We start from the raw sequence: 14,485 nt of genomic DNA, 5'->3' as shown, positions 1-14,485 counted from the left end.
ACAGAACACATCTCCTTCCTGAGCAGTATGATGGCTGCGTGGTCCCATGGTGTTAATACCTGCATACTAATGTTTGCACAGATGAACGTGGTACCTTCAGGCGTTTGGAAATTGCTCCCAAGGATGAACCAGACTTGTGGAGGACTACAATTATTTTTCTGTGGTCTTGGCTGATTTCTTTTGATTTTCCCATGATGTCAAGCAAAGAGACACTGGGTTTGAAGGTAGGCCTTGAAATACATCCACAGGTACACCTCAAATTGACTCAAATGATATAAATTAGCCTATCAGAAGCTTCTAAAGCCATGACATAATTTTCTGGAATTTTCCAAGCGGTTTAAAGGCACAGTCAACTTAATGTATGTAAACTTCTGACCCACTGGAATTGTTATACAGTGAATTATAAGTTAATTAATCTGTCTGTAAACAATTGTTGGAAAAATAACTTGTGTCATGCACAAAGTAGATGTCCTAACCAACTTGCCAAAACTTTAGTTTGTTAACAAGACATTTGAGGTGTGGTTAATAAACGAGTTTTAATGACTCCAACCTAAGTGTATGTAAACTTCCGACTTCAACTGTATGTTCACACAGGTCAGGTATGTTTATGCCTGTTTTGTTCCGTTTAAGAAATGTTTTCAACAGAATCGGCAGAATGAATACACCCCTGATCACCTGTAAACACAGTTCACTTTCATAGCAGCCACGTTGTATTCCTTCTCGCATCTATGCGCTCTCCTCCTCTCACCTCTTCCCTTCGCTTGTGGACTTCAATGCACAACACATCAGCTGTATGTGACCAGGCGAAAAAACCTTTCCAAACCAAACCACTAAACACAGCCTACATAGTTGTCACCATATTAGCTAAAGTAATATCATAGTCAGCATAGCTAATATAACTAACTCGTCAGTAAACATGCTACAATTATGCAGTAATGTAAGTGTACAATCAGTAAGCAGTTACACCGGCGGTCCCCGGTGGCAATAATTAATAATACCAAAAGCTTAGCTTGACTTTAAGTGTTGTGAGTTTAAGAGTTTAAGTGTTGTGTTGGAAAGTCATATCCAGCTAGCTAACATAGCATCTGTCTGTTTGATCAGGATGTTTCAGTAAGCTAAAATAGCTAGCTAGCTGTAGCTTATGCTTCCAGTACTAGATTAATTCTCTGATCCGTTGATTGGGTGGACAACATGTCGGTTCATGCTGCAAAAGCACTGGTAGGCTGGAGAGGGTCACCCGGAATTTGTCATAATTACTGTGTAAGTCTATAGAAGGGGGTGAGAACCATGAGCCTCCTAGGTTTTGTATTCAAGTCGATGTACCCAGAGGAGTGTTGTGGAAATTCTGCACAGGGACACTCAAAGTCAATCTTAAATCAATCAATCTTTATTATCAGCGTGCTGGAGAAGTTCCAAACAACTCAATGCATCAAGTACATCATATCTTTACCAAGCACAGGCAGGAACCAATGATTATTTATGACACTAACACAAGATTAAAATTTTCAAGGCTATCTTTTCACAAGATAAAAATGTCCATCACATTCCATCCTCTTATATCTATAATTTTAATAAAGATGGCGCTGAAGAACATGGCTGACGTTTTACATTCAAACCAACCAATTGTGCAATTTTGTGCGATTTTTTTGCGTTTTGTGTAACTTATTTTTGAACTTATTGTGTACATAATGTTGATGCTACCGTCTCTTATAACCGAAAGTAACTTCTGGACATCAGAACAGCGATTACTCAACGTGGACTGCAAGAAACTGCAAGGATATCCCACTTTCAAAGGAACAGGCCCAGATCCCCGCCTTTTGCGTGAAAAAAGACGTAGGAAAAGGGGCCTCAGATCGGGCAGCCTTCTGAGAATCCGTAGGCGAGCGAGTAAACTCCCACTGCCATATTTTCTTCTTGCTAATGTGCAATCTTTGGAAAATACAATTGACGGCCTACGATTAAGATTATCCTACCAACGGGACATCAAAAACTGTACCATCGTATGTTTCACCGAGATGTGGCTGAACGACGATACGGACAAAATAGAGCTAGCAGGATTCTCCATGCACCGGCAAAACAGAGACGCTACCTCTGGTAAGACGAGGGGTGGGGTGTGTGTCTATATGTCAATAACAGCTGGTGTGCAATGTCTAATATTAAATAAGTTTTGAGGTATTGCTCGCCTGAGGTAAAGTATCTTATGATAAGCTGTAGACCACACTATCTACCAAGAGAGTTCTCATCTGTATTATTCGTAGCTGTCTACTTACCACCACAGAACGAAGCTGGCACTAAGACAGCTCTCAACCAACTATATAAGGCCATAAGCAAAGAAGAAAATACTCACCCAGAAGCGGCGCTCCTAGTGGCCAGGGACTTTAATGCAGACAAACTTAAATCAGTTTTACCTCATTTTTACCAGCATGTCACATATGCAACCAGAGAAGAGAAAATCCTAGACTACCTTTACTCCACACACAGAGATGCATACAAAGCTCTCCCCCGCCCTCCATTTGGCAAATATGACCATAATTCTATCCTCCTGATTCCTACTTACAAGCTAAAACACACCACCTCAGTCATTGGCTTCATTAATATGTGCACCGACGACGTCGTCCCCACAGTGAGTGACTGTACGTACATTTCCCAACCAGAAGCCATGGATTACAGGCAACCTCCACATGGAGCTAAAGGCTAGAGCTGATGCTTTCAAGGAGCGGGAGACTAATCCAGACGCTTATAAGAAATTCTGCTATGCCCTCAGATGAACCATCAAACAAGCAAAGCATCAATACAGAATTAAGATTGAATCCTACTACACCGGCTCTGACGCTCGTCGGATGTGCCAGGGCTTGAAAACTATTACGGACTACAAAGGGAAACCCCGACACGAGCTGCCTAGTGAGCGAGCCTACCAGACGAGCTAAATGCCTTTTATGCTCGCTTCGAGGCAAGCAACACTGAAGCATGCATGAGGGTACCAACTGTTCTGGATGACTGTGTGATAACTCTCTCGGTAGCCGATGTGAATAAAACCTTTAAACAGGTCAACATTCACAAAGCCGTTGGGCAAGATGGATTACCAAGACGTGTAGTCAAAGCATGCGCAGACCAACTGTCAAGTGCCTTCCCTGACATTTTCAACCTCTCCCTGATCAAGTCTAATACCTACATGTTTCAAGCAGACCACCAAGTCACTCTGCACTAGACCCACTCCAATTCGCATACCGCCAAAACAGATCCACAGATGACGCAATCTCAATCACACTCCACACTGCCCTTTCTCACCTGGCCAAAAGGAACACCTATGTGAGAATGCTCTTCATTGACTACAGCTCAGCGTTCAACACCATAGAGCCCACAAAGCTCATCACTAAGCTAAGGACTCTGGGACTTAACACCTCCCTCTGCAACTGGATCCTGGACTTCCTAACGGGCTCCCCCAGGTGGTAAGGGTAGGCAACAACACATCTGCCACACTGATCCTTAACACTGGGGCACCCCAGGTGTGTGTACTTTGTCCCCTCCTGTATTCCCTGTTCACCCATGACTGCATGGTCAAACACGACTCCAACACCATCATTAAGTTTGCTGACGACACAACAGTGGTAGGCCTGATCACAGACAACGATGATATGGCCTATAGGGAGGAGATCAGAGAACTGTCAGTCTGGTGCCAGGACAACAACCTCTCCCTTAATGTGAGCAAGACAACAGAGCTGATCGTGGATGACAGGAAAAGGCGGGCCGAACAGGCCCCCATTAACATCAATAGGGCTGTAGTGGAGCGGGTCGAGAGTTTCAAGTTCCTTGGTGTCCACATCAACGACAAACTATCATGGCCTAAACATACCAAGACAGTCGTGAAGTGTGCACGGCAAAACCTTTTCCCCCTCAGGAGACTGAAGATATGGTATGGGTCCCCAGATCTTCAAAAAGTTCTACAGCTGCACCATCGAGAGCATCCTAACCGGTTGCATCACCGGCTGGGATGGCAACTGCTCAGCATCTGACCGTAAGGTGCTACAGAAGGTAGTGCGAACGGCCCAGTACATCACTGGGGTCAAGCTTCCTGCCATACAGGACCTATATAATAGGCGCTGTCAGAGGAAAGCCCATAAAATTGACAGAAGCTCCAGTCACCCAAGTTATAGACTGTTTTCTCTGTTACCGCACAGCAAGCGGTACCAGAGAGTCAAGTCTAGGACCAAAAGGCTCCTCAACAGCTTCTTATCTATGCATAGTCACTTCCCCCTCACCTACATGTACAAATTACCTCAACTAACTTGTACCCCTGCAGACTCGGTAACGGTGCCCCCTGAATATAGCCTCGTTATTGTTATTGTGTTACTTTCTATTATACATTTACATTTACATTTAAGTCATTTAGCAGACGCTCTTATCCAGAGCGACTTACAAATTGGTGCATTCACCTTATGACATCCAGTGGAACAGCCACTTTACAATAGTGCATCTAAATATTTTAAGGGGGTGAGAAGTATTACTTTATCCTATCCTAGGTATTCCTTAAAGAGGTGGGGTTTCAGGTGTCTCCGGAAGGTGGTGATCGACTCCGCTGTCCTGGCGTCGTGAGGGAGTTTGTTCCACCATTGGGGGGCCAGAGCAGCGAACAGTTTTGACTGGGCTGAGCGGGAACTGTACTTCCTCAGTGGTAGGGAGGCGAGCAGGCCAGAGGTGGATGAACGCAGTGCCCTTGTTTGGGTGTAGGGCCTGATCAGAGCCTGGAGGTACTGAGGTGCCGTTCCCCTCACAGCTCCGTAGGCAAGCACCATGGTCTTGTAGCGGATGCGAGCTTCAACTGGAAGCCAGTGGAGAGAGCGGAGGAGCGGGGTGACGTGAGAGAACTTGGGAAGGTTGAACACCAGACGGGCTGCGGCGTTCTGGATGAGTTGTAGGGGTTTAATGGCACAGGCAGGGAGCCCAGCCAACAGCGAGTTGCAGTAATCCAGACGGGAGATGACAAGTGCCTGGATTAGGACCTGCGCCGCTTCCTGTGTAAGGCAGGGTCGTACTCTGCGGATGTTGTAGAGCATGAACCTACAGGAACGGGCCACCGCCTTGATGTTAGTTGAGAACGACAGGGTGTTGTCCAGGATCACGCCAAGGTTCTTAGCGCTCTGGGAGGAGGACACAATGGAGTTGTCAACCGTGATGGCGAGATCATGGAACGGGCAGTCCTTCCCGGGAGGAAGAGCAGCTCCGTCTTGCCGAGGTTCAGCTTGAGGTGGTGATCCGTCATCCACACTGATATGTCTGCCAGACATGCAGAGATGCGATTCGCCACCTGGTCATCAGAAGGGGGAAAGGAGAAGATTAATTGTGTGTCGTCTGCATAGCAATGATAGGAGAGACCATGTGAGGTTATGACAGAGCCAAGTGACTTGGTGTATAGCGAGAATAGGAGAGGGCCTAGAACAGAGCCCTGGGGACACCAGTGGTGAGAGCACGTGGTGAGGAGACAGATTCTCGCCACGCCACCTGGTAGGAGCGACCTGTCAGGTAGGACGCAATCCAAGCGTGGGCCGCGCCGGAGATGCCCAACTCAGAGAGGGTGGAGAGGAGGATCTGATGGTTCACAGTATCGAAGGCAGCCGATAGGTCTAGAAGGATGAGAGCAGAGGAGAGAGAGTTAGCTTTAGCAGTGCGGAGCGCCTCCGTGATACAGAGAAGAGCAGTCTCAGTTGAATGACTAGTCTTGAAACCTGACTGATTTGGATCAAGAAGGTCATTCTGAGAGAGATAGCGGGAGAGCTGGCCAAGGACGGCACGTTCAAGAGTTTTGGAGAGAAAAGAAAGAAGGGATACTGGTCTGTAGTTGTTGACATCGGAGGGATCGAGTGTAGGTTTTTTCAGAGGGGTGCAACTCTCGCTCTCTTGAAGACGGAAGGGACGTAGCCAGCGGTCAGGGATGAGTTGATGAGCGAGGTGAGGTAAGGGAGAAGGTCTCCGGAAATGGTCTGGAGAAGAGAGGAGGGGATAGGGTCAAGCGGGCAGGTTGTTGGGCGGCCGGCCGTCACAAGACGCGAGATTTCATCTGGAGAGAGAGGGGAGAAAGAGGTCAGAGCACAGGGTAGGGCAGTGTGAGCAGAACCAGCGGTGTCGTTTGACTTAGCAAACGAGGATCGGATGTCGTCGACCTTCTTTTCAAAATGGTTGACGAAGTCATCTGCAGAGAGGGAGGGGGGGGGGGGGGGAGGAGGATTCAGGAGGGAGGAGAAGGTGGCAAAGAGCTTCCTATGGTTAGAGGCAGATGCTTGGAATTTAGAGTGGTAGAAAGTGGCTTTAGCAGCAGAGACAGAAGAGGAAAATGTAGAGAGGAGGGAGTGAAAGGATGCCAGGTCCGCAGGGAGGCGAGTTTTCCTCCATTTCCGCTCGGCTGCCCGGAGCCCTTATTACTTTTTATTTTAGTCTACTTGGTAAATATTTTCTTAACTCTTCTTGAACTGCAATGTTGGTTAAGGGCTTGTAAGTAAGCATTTCACGGTAAAGTCTACAGTTGTTGTCACGCCCTGACCTTAGAGATCCTTATTTATTCTCTATGTTTGGTTAGGTCAGGGTGTGACTCCGGTGGGGAAATCTATGTTTTCTATTTATTTGTTGTTTTTGCCAAGTGTGGTTCCCAATCAGAGGCAGCTGTCTATCATTGTCTCTGATTGGGTATCATATTTAAGTTGTCATTTTCCGTTTGGGTTTTGTGGGGTGTTATTTTCTGTTTAGTGTCTGTGCCTGACAAAAGTGTTTGCTTTCGTTTTTGTTTGAGTGTTTATGGAAAATAAATATCATGAACACTTTCTATTCTGCGCTTTGGTCCACTCTTCCTTCCACCGAAACAGTCCTGCCAGGTGCAGAAAACACTAAACAGAAAATAACTACACACAAAAACCCTATGGGAAAAAGCTACCTAAGTATGGTTCCCAATCAGAGACAACGATAGTCAGCTGTCCCTGATTGAGAACCATACCCGGCCAAAACAAAGAAATACCAAAACATAGAAAAAGTAACATAGAATGCCCACCCAAATCACACCCTGACCAAACCAGAATAGAGACATAAAAAGCTCTCTAAGGTCAGGGCGTGACAGTTGTATTCAGTGCATGTGACAAAGTTGAATTTGATTTTAAGCATTTAGATTTTAGCTTCTATATCAAAATATGTCATTATAATAAATCATAATAAAGGTTATACTTCTATTAATGGGAGTGAATCTAATTTCATTCATAATCATCATAAAGCTAAAATCTACAATCAAATTAGTAAATAAAAAAAATAAACGCAAAAAACTGAGACTTTCAACCCTTCATTCTTGGTTGTACAATCCAACTTGCAAAATCATGGCTTAAGACATTCACTTCATACATTTCCATATATGCTTCATTACACAATTTCATTTATGGATTCTGGCAATGACATGTTAGCTGGAGCTTTTGTTGCGAGTGGCATGAATATGACAGATTGGTAATCTCAGTCCATTTCTAGTCTAAAGTACTATACATTTTGCAATGTGCAGACCTCCACAATCAACCTGAAACACCATATAAACCATTTTGGATAAACCTAAATTAATTACGGGCACGTTGACCACCCACCCCCCTACCTCCCGGCACTCATTATTCTGCCGTTTCAGTTTGTCCTCCCAATGGCACATGTTCAAAGTGGATGGCCCTTGATAATGTCTCTCACCTGAGTCGCCACCATCCTTTACAGTCCATTATGTCTTTGTCCATTTTCCTACCAGTACATGAGAGAAGTTGGACGGGATCTCGTCCATGCTCACTCCACATTGGACTCATGTCGCACTCCTGAGAGAAAAGGCATGAGAGAAAAGGCTGGGTTTTTCAGCACATTTCTTATCAAGGTGGGTTGTGTGTGGGTGCTGGCGTGTGTGTGGTAAAAATCGTAGGGTAGCAATAAACAGAATGGCCAGGCCTTACTTAATTTGGGAGCTCCCTCAACAGCTGGATGCGGGCATCTTTACACTGCACAGTACACAGTCTCAATAACGTCTCTCCTAAGGCACCTTCAAGAAACCTTCAAGAAGCCCCTCAAAGGGAAAGACACAGATCCATTGGCAAAAAAGAAAGAAAGAAAATAAACATCTTAATCAGTCATAATTTAAAAAAAAAATCTTTATCGAGTTTACTGCATCTTGGGCAGGAATAGGCACCTTCCAAAGTCCCAGAACCCTTCTTTTGTAATCATTGTCATTTTGCATTGACATACAGTTCTGTACAAACTGTCCCTGGGACATCAACTAGTTAAAATATGAAACCTATTGTTTACCAAATCTGCTAGGACCTTCAAATAGTTGGTGCTGGCTTATCAGCTCAATATTCGGTACTAAAAACATTTACTTGGATCTTCTTATTCTGGACACAGTTTCACGTAATGTGAACAGATTATTGTTTTGGATGACACTACCTTCTTACTTAAATCACTAGTGCTACTATAGAATTGACTAATAAAAATTGAAACCTGTCAAAAATGTATAATTTCAATTATTCCTACCTCTGTCCCAAATTTCCCCACTGTGTCCCTTACAGATAGTTTTTTGTTCAGTGAGTACTGGTGGCTATCTATTGTTCCACAGCAAACTTATCTCTAACCCAAACACCAGATGGTGGCCTCTATCAGTCCCAATGCTCAATCACTCTGTTCGTCATGTAACTGCATATTGAAATACTTACTTTTTCAAATGACTAAAACATTACATTAGAGTGCTATCTGATATTACCATTCTCTTTGTTACTTTCACTAGTCTCCATATCTGTTTCCTTCAACTAAAAACCCTTCTACTCTTTCCAGTTGAAAAAAAAACTACTCCTAATACACACCGATTATTTACTATATATATATAAAGATAAGATTAAATTAAGAAAAGTCTGATGGGTGACCATATTAGCCTATCAATTGGGAATTATATAAACTCAGCAAAAAAAGAAACGTCCTCTCACTGTCAACTGCGTTTTTTAAAGCAAACTTAACATGTCAAATCAAATCAATCAAATCAAATTTTATTAGTCACATACACATGGCTAGCAGATGCTAATGCGAGTGTAGCGAAATGCTTGTGCTTCTAGTTCCGACCGTGCAGTAACATCTAACAAGTAATCTAACAATTTCAAAACAACTACCTTATACACACAAGGAATTAATAAGAATATGTACATGTAAATATATGGATGAGAGATGGCCGTGCGGCATAGGCAAGAGGCAGTAGATGGTATAGAATACAGTATATAAATATGAGACGAGTAATGTAGGGTATGTAAACATTATATAAAGTGTCATTGTTTAAAGTGACTAGTGATACATTTATTACATCACATTTTTTATTATTAAAGGGGCGATGGCTGTGATGGCTGTTTAACAGTCTGATGGCCTTGAGATAGAAGCTGTTTTTCAGTCTTTCAGGTGGTGTAGGTGTCCTGGAGGGCAGGTAGTTTGCCCCTGTGATGCGCTGTGCAGACCTCACTACCCTCTGGAGAGCCTTACGGTTGTCGTACCAGGCGGTTATACAGCCCGACAGGATGCTCTTGATTGTGCATCTGTAAAAGTTTGTGAGTGTTTTTGGTGGCAAGCCCAATTTCTTCAGCCTCCTGAAGTTGAAAAGGCGCTGTTGCGCCTTCTTCGCCACACTGTCTGTGGGGTGGACCATTTCAGTTTGTCCGTGATGTGTACGCCAAGGAACTTTCCACCTTCTCCAATACTGTCCCGTCGATGTGGATAAGGGGGGTTGCTCCCTCTGCTGTTTCCTGAAGTCCACGATCATCTCCTTTGTTTTGTTGACGTTGAGTGTGAGGTTATTTTCCTGACACCACACTTCGAGGGCCCTCACCTCCTCCCTGTAGGCCGTCTCATCGTTGTTGGTAATGAAAACCTACCACGGTAGTGTCGTCTGCAAACTTGATGATTGAGTTGGAGGCGTGCATGGCCACGCAATCATGGGTGAACAGGGAGTATAGGAGAAGGCTGAGAACGCACCCTTGTGGGGCCCCAGTGTTGAGGATCAGCGGGGTGGAGATGTTGTTTCCTACCCTCACCACCTGGGGGCGGCCCGTCAGAAATTCCAGGACCCAGTTTCACAGGGCGGGGTCGAGACCAAGGGCGGGGTCGAGATTGATGCTGCCATCAATCCACGGTTTCTGGTTGGGGAAGGTTTTAATAGTCACCGTGGGTACAACATCACTGATGCACTTGCTAATAAACTCACTCACCGAATCAGCGTATACATCAATGTTGTTGTCTGAGGCTATCCGGATCATATCCCAGTCTACGTGATCGAAGCAATCTTGAAGCGTGGAATTCGGTTGGTCAGACCAGCGTTGAACAGACCTGAGCACGGGCGCTTCCTGTTTTAGTTTCTGTCTATAGGCTGGGAGCAACAAAATGGAGTCGTTGTCAGATTTTACGAAAGGAGGGCAAGGCAGGGCTTTTTATGCGTCGCGGAAGTTAGAGTAGCAATGATCCAGAATGCTGCCAGGACCGGGACGCGCATTCGAAAATTTAGGGAGCCTTGTTTTCAGATTAGCTTTGTTAAAATCCAAAGCTACAATAAATGCAGCCTCAGGATATGTGGTTTCCAGTTTACATAGAGTCCAATGAAGTTCTTTCAGGGCCGTCGAGGTGTCTGCTTGGGAGTGGGGGGATATACAAGGCTGTGATTATAATCGAAGAGAATTCGCTTGGTAGATAATGCAGTTGAAATTTGATTGTAAGGAATTCTAGGGCAGGTGAACAAAAGGACTTGAGTTCCTGTATGTTGTTATGATCACACCACGACTTGTTAATCATAAGGCATACCCCCCCGCCCTTCTTCTTACCAGAGAGATATTTATTTCTGTCGGCACAGTGCGTGAAGAAACCGGGTGGCTGTACCGACTCTGATAACGTATCCCGAGTGAGCCATGTTTCCGTGAAACAGAGAATGTTACCATCTCTGATGTCTCTCTGGAAGGCAACCCTTGCTCGAATTTCGTCTACCTTGTTGTCAAGTGACTGGACGTTAGCGAGTAGTATACTCGGGAGCTGTGAGCGATCTATGAAGCCTGGCCAGAAGACCACTCTGTCTGACCCTTCTGCGGCGCCGTTGTTTTGGGTCGCCTACTGGGATCAAATCCATTGTCCTGGGTGGTGGTCCAAACAGAGGATCCGCTTCGGGAAAGTCGTATTCCTGGTCGTAATGTTGGTAAGTTGTCGTTGCTCGTAAATCCAATAGTTCTTTCCGGCTGTATGTAATAAGACTTAAGATTTCCTGGGGTAACAGTGTAAGAAATAATACATAAAAAACTAAATACTACTTAGTTTCCTAAGAACTCGAAACGAAGCGACCATCTCTGTCGGGGGGGTCAAAATCAAAGTTTACAATCAGTATCTGGTGTGGCCACCGTCTGCATTAAATACTGCAGTGCATCTTCTCCTCATGGACTGCACCAGATTTGCCAGTTCTTGCTGTGAGATGTTACCCCACTCTTCCACCAAGGCACCTGCAAGTTCCCGGACATTTCTGGGGAGAATGGCCCTAGCCCTCAGCCTCCGATCCAACAGGTCCCAGACGTGCTCAATGGGATTAAGATCCGGGCTCTTCGCTGGCCATGGCAGAACACTGACATTCCTGTCTTGCAGGAAATCATGCACAGAACGAGCAGTATGGCTGGTGGCATTATCATACTGGAGGGTCATGTCATGTCAGGATGAGCCTGCAAGAAGGGTACCACATGAGGGAGGAGGATGTCTTCCCTGTAATGCACAGCATTGAGATGGCCTGCAATGACAACAAGCTCAGTCCGATGATGGTGTGACACACCGCCCCAGACCATGACGGAACCTCCACCGCCAAATCAATCCTGCTCCAGCGTGCAGGCCTCAGTGTAAAGCTCTTCCCTTAGACGATAAACGCGAATCAGACCATCACCCCTGGTGAGACAAAACCGTGACTCGTCAGTGAAGAGCACTTTTTGCCAGTCCTGTCTGGTCCAGCCACGGTGGGTTTGTGCCCATAGGCGACGTTGCTGCCGGTGACGTTGTTGCTGGTGAGGACCTGCCTTACAACAGGCCTACAAGCCCTCAGTCCAGCCTCTCTCAGCCTATTGCGGACGTCAGAGCACTGATGGATGGATTGTGCATTCCTGGTGTAATGCGGGCAGTTGTTGTTGCCATCCTGTACCTGTCCCGCAGGTGTGATGTTCAGATGTACCGATCCTGTGCAGATGTTGTTATACGTGGTCTGCCACTACGAGGATGATCAGCTGTCCGTCCTGTCTCCTTGTAGCGCTGTCTTAGGCATCTCACAGTACGGACATTGTAATTTATTGCCCTGGCCACATCTGCAGTCCTCATGTCTCCTTGCAGCATGCCTAATGCACATTCCCACAGATAAGCAGGGACCCTAGGCATCTTCTTTTGGTGTTTTTCAGTGTCAGTAGAAAGGCCTCTTTAGTGTCCTAAATTGTCATAACTGTGACCTTAATTGCCTACCATCTGTAAGTTGTTAGTGTCTTAACGACCTTTCCACAGGTGCATGTTCATTAATTGTTTATGGTTCATTGAACAAGCATGGGAAACAGTGTTTAAATCCTTTACAATGAATATCTGTGAAGTTATTTGGATTTTTAAGAATTATGTTTGAAAGACAGGGTCCTGAAAAAGGGACGTTTCTTTTTATGCTGAGTTTATTATCACTTGTGAATAATGCCCAGCATAAGAAGCAATGCATTTTTTGGGACTTTTTCGAATCATAATCGCACACCTCATGTAGCCTAGCCCATAGTCCTAACATAGTCCTATGTTTTATTAAGGTTTGTATCACAGTGGCCAAATAACTTCTTAAAATGAAGAACATTAATCTGCTTTACAAGCCTGTAGAGCCTAACTGACATATATAAGCAGTGCGTGAGTTTCAAGTTTGGGGAAGATAATTTTCACCATAAAAATGCACCTTTACAATAAAAGCATCAAATACATAATTGCATTTGCAGTCTCTTGATAATCGGCCAATTTTTATAATCGGTCACTTTTGATAATCCAAAATGGAACATTTGCGATTATAGCCTACTACAATGTGAGCATTGCTGCGCTTATAATGTGAAGAAATAGCCTAATAGTTTATCAACATTTTAAACTAAACGTTCTGATCTGTTGCTTCAGCCACATTGCGTAAGGTGTTTTGGTGCAAGTTGTTGTATTAATTTGAGATCTATCCGTGCCGCAAAAGGCAAGGATTTGTTTTAGGGTACATTACCGCCACAAAGGGAATGCCAGCCGTGAAATTCGAGGCATTATCAAGTGCTTGTCAAATTGTGATTGAGAGTGTGTACAGCCTGCGCAGAAAAAACAAAGCAGAGGTTATATTAAATTAACCATATAGGAGCACCCATTTCTTTGTTAACCGCTCAACATAGAATAGCCCCGTGTGCACACTCCTTCAAATCGTTTGGAGACAATGCTTCTATTTTATTCAGTTTTGTTCAAATGTATTCTTCATACTATAAAATAATTTCAAATAATGCCACGGAATTATAAGCAAATCTTGTCTGCTAAATAAACCAGTGTAGCCACACAGTCATATGGCATAGCCACATCAGGACCTAAAATAAGGACAACTCAGAGTATGCTATTCTTTTCTTCTGAAATAGTCTACATTTCCTTCATATCATGCTTCTTTAGACCTGTCTAAAATAAATACTGTATTTATTGTGACTGTGTAGGCTATATTACATGTATTTATTAGACATTTTAACATGTCTTGGAGGCTATGTATGAAAGCCAGGAGATGCTAAATGTGTTTATTTTCATTAACGGTAAATGACTGAGTATGTAGTCATATTACTTGCTTGCCAATCACCAGCTGACTAAATTGCACAGCCCTATGTATTACCAGGGTGGAGGACATCTCATAAGCGTTTGTAGTTTTATTGGTTAGGGGCAAGTCCCGTACAATGCTTTAACCTTATCTTTACCCTTATCTTATCTTTAACCTTATCTTATCTTTAACCTTATCTTATCTTTACCCTTATCTTATCTTTATCAAATGATCCATAAAGGGAGCACTCTGAACATTTCTCAGAATATTCTTTACACCGCTTACGTACGTTCATTTGTTACTTCATCAGATCTCTCGTAACCCATTACACTCCATATTATGTTGCGTTTATCTCTAGTGACCTATTATGCACTTGTGTTACATCACAAACTCCTCCTCTACACCAGTGTTCTATTCTTTCAGGGGTTTAAATATTCACTCTAGTGTTCTACTTAACAGTATATTCGGGAATAGACATATCTTTCATTCATATCTTTACATTCACTTTTCCCTATATAACTATACTTAGGTATTCACATCCACACCACTCCATGTGCATCCTATGTGTCTTCAACGGTTCTCTAGCCTCCCAGAGACAATGGTACAATGGTCCCAGACCACAAAGACAATTCCCAGAAATGCCTGTAGAACGCTACTCCCTATACA

The sequence above is a fragment of the Oncorhynchus nerka genome, linkage group LG23, assembly GCF_034236695.1.
Source record: "Oncorhynchus nerka isolate Pitt River linkage group LG23, Oner_Uvic_2.0, whole genome shotgun sequence".
Classification (NCBI taxonomy): domain Eukaryota; kingdom Metazoa; phylum Chordata; class Actinopteri; order Salmoniformes; family Salmonidae; genus Oncorhynchus; species Oncorhynchus nerka.
Note: the sequence above shows the minus strand (reverse complement) of the source record.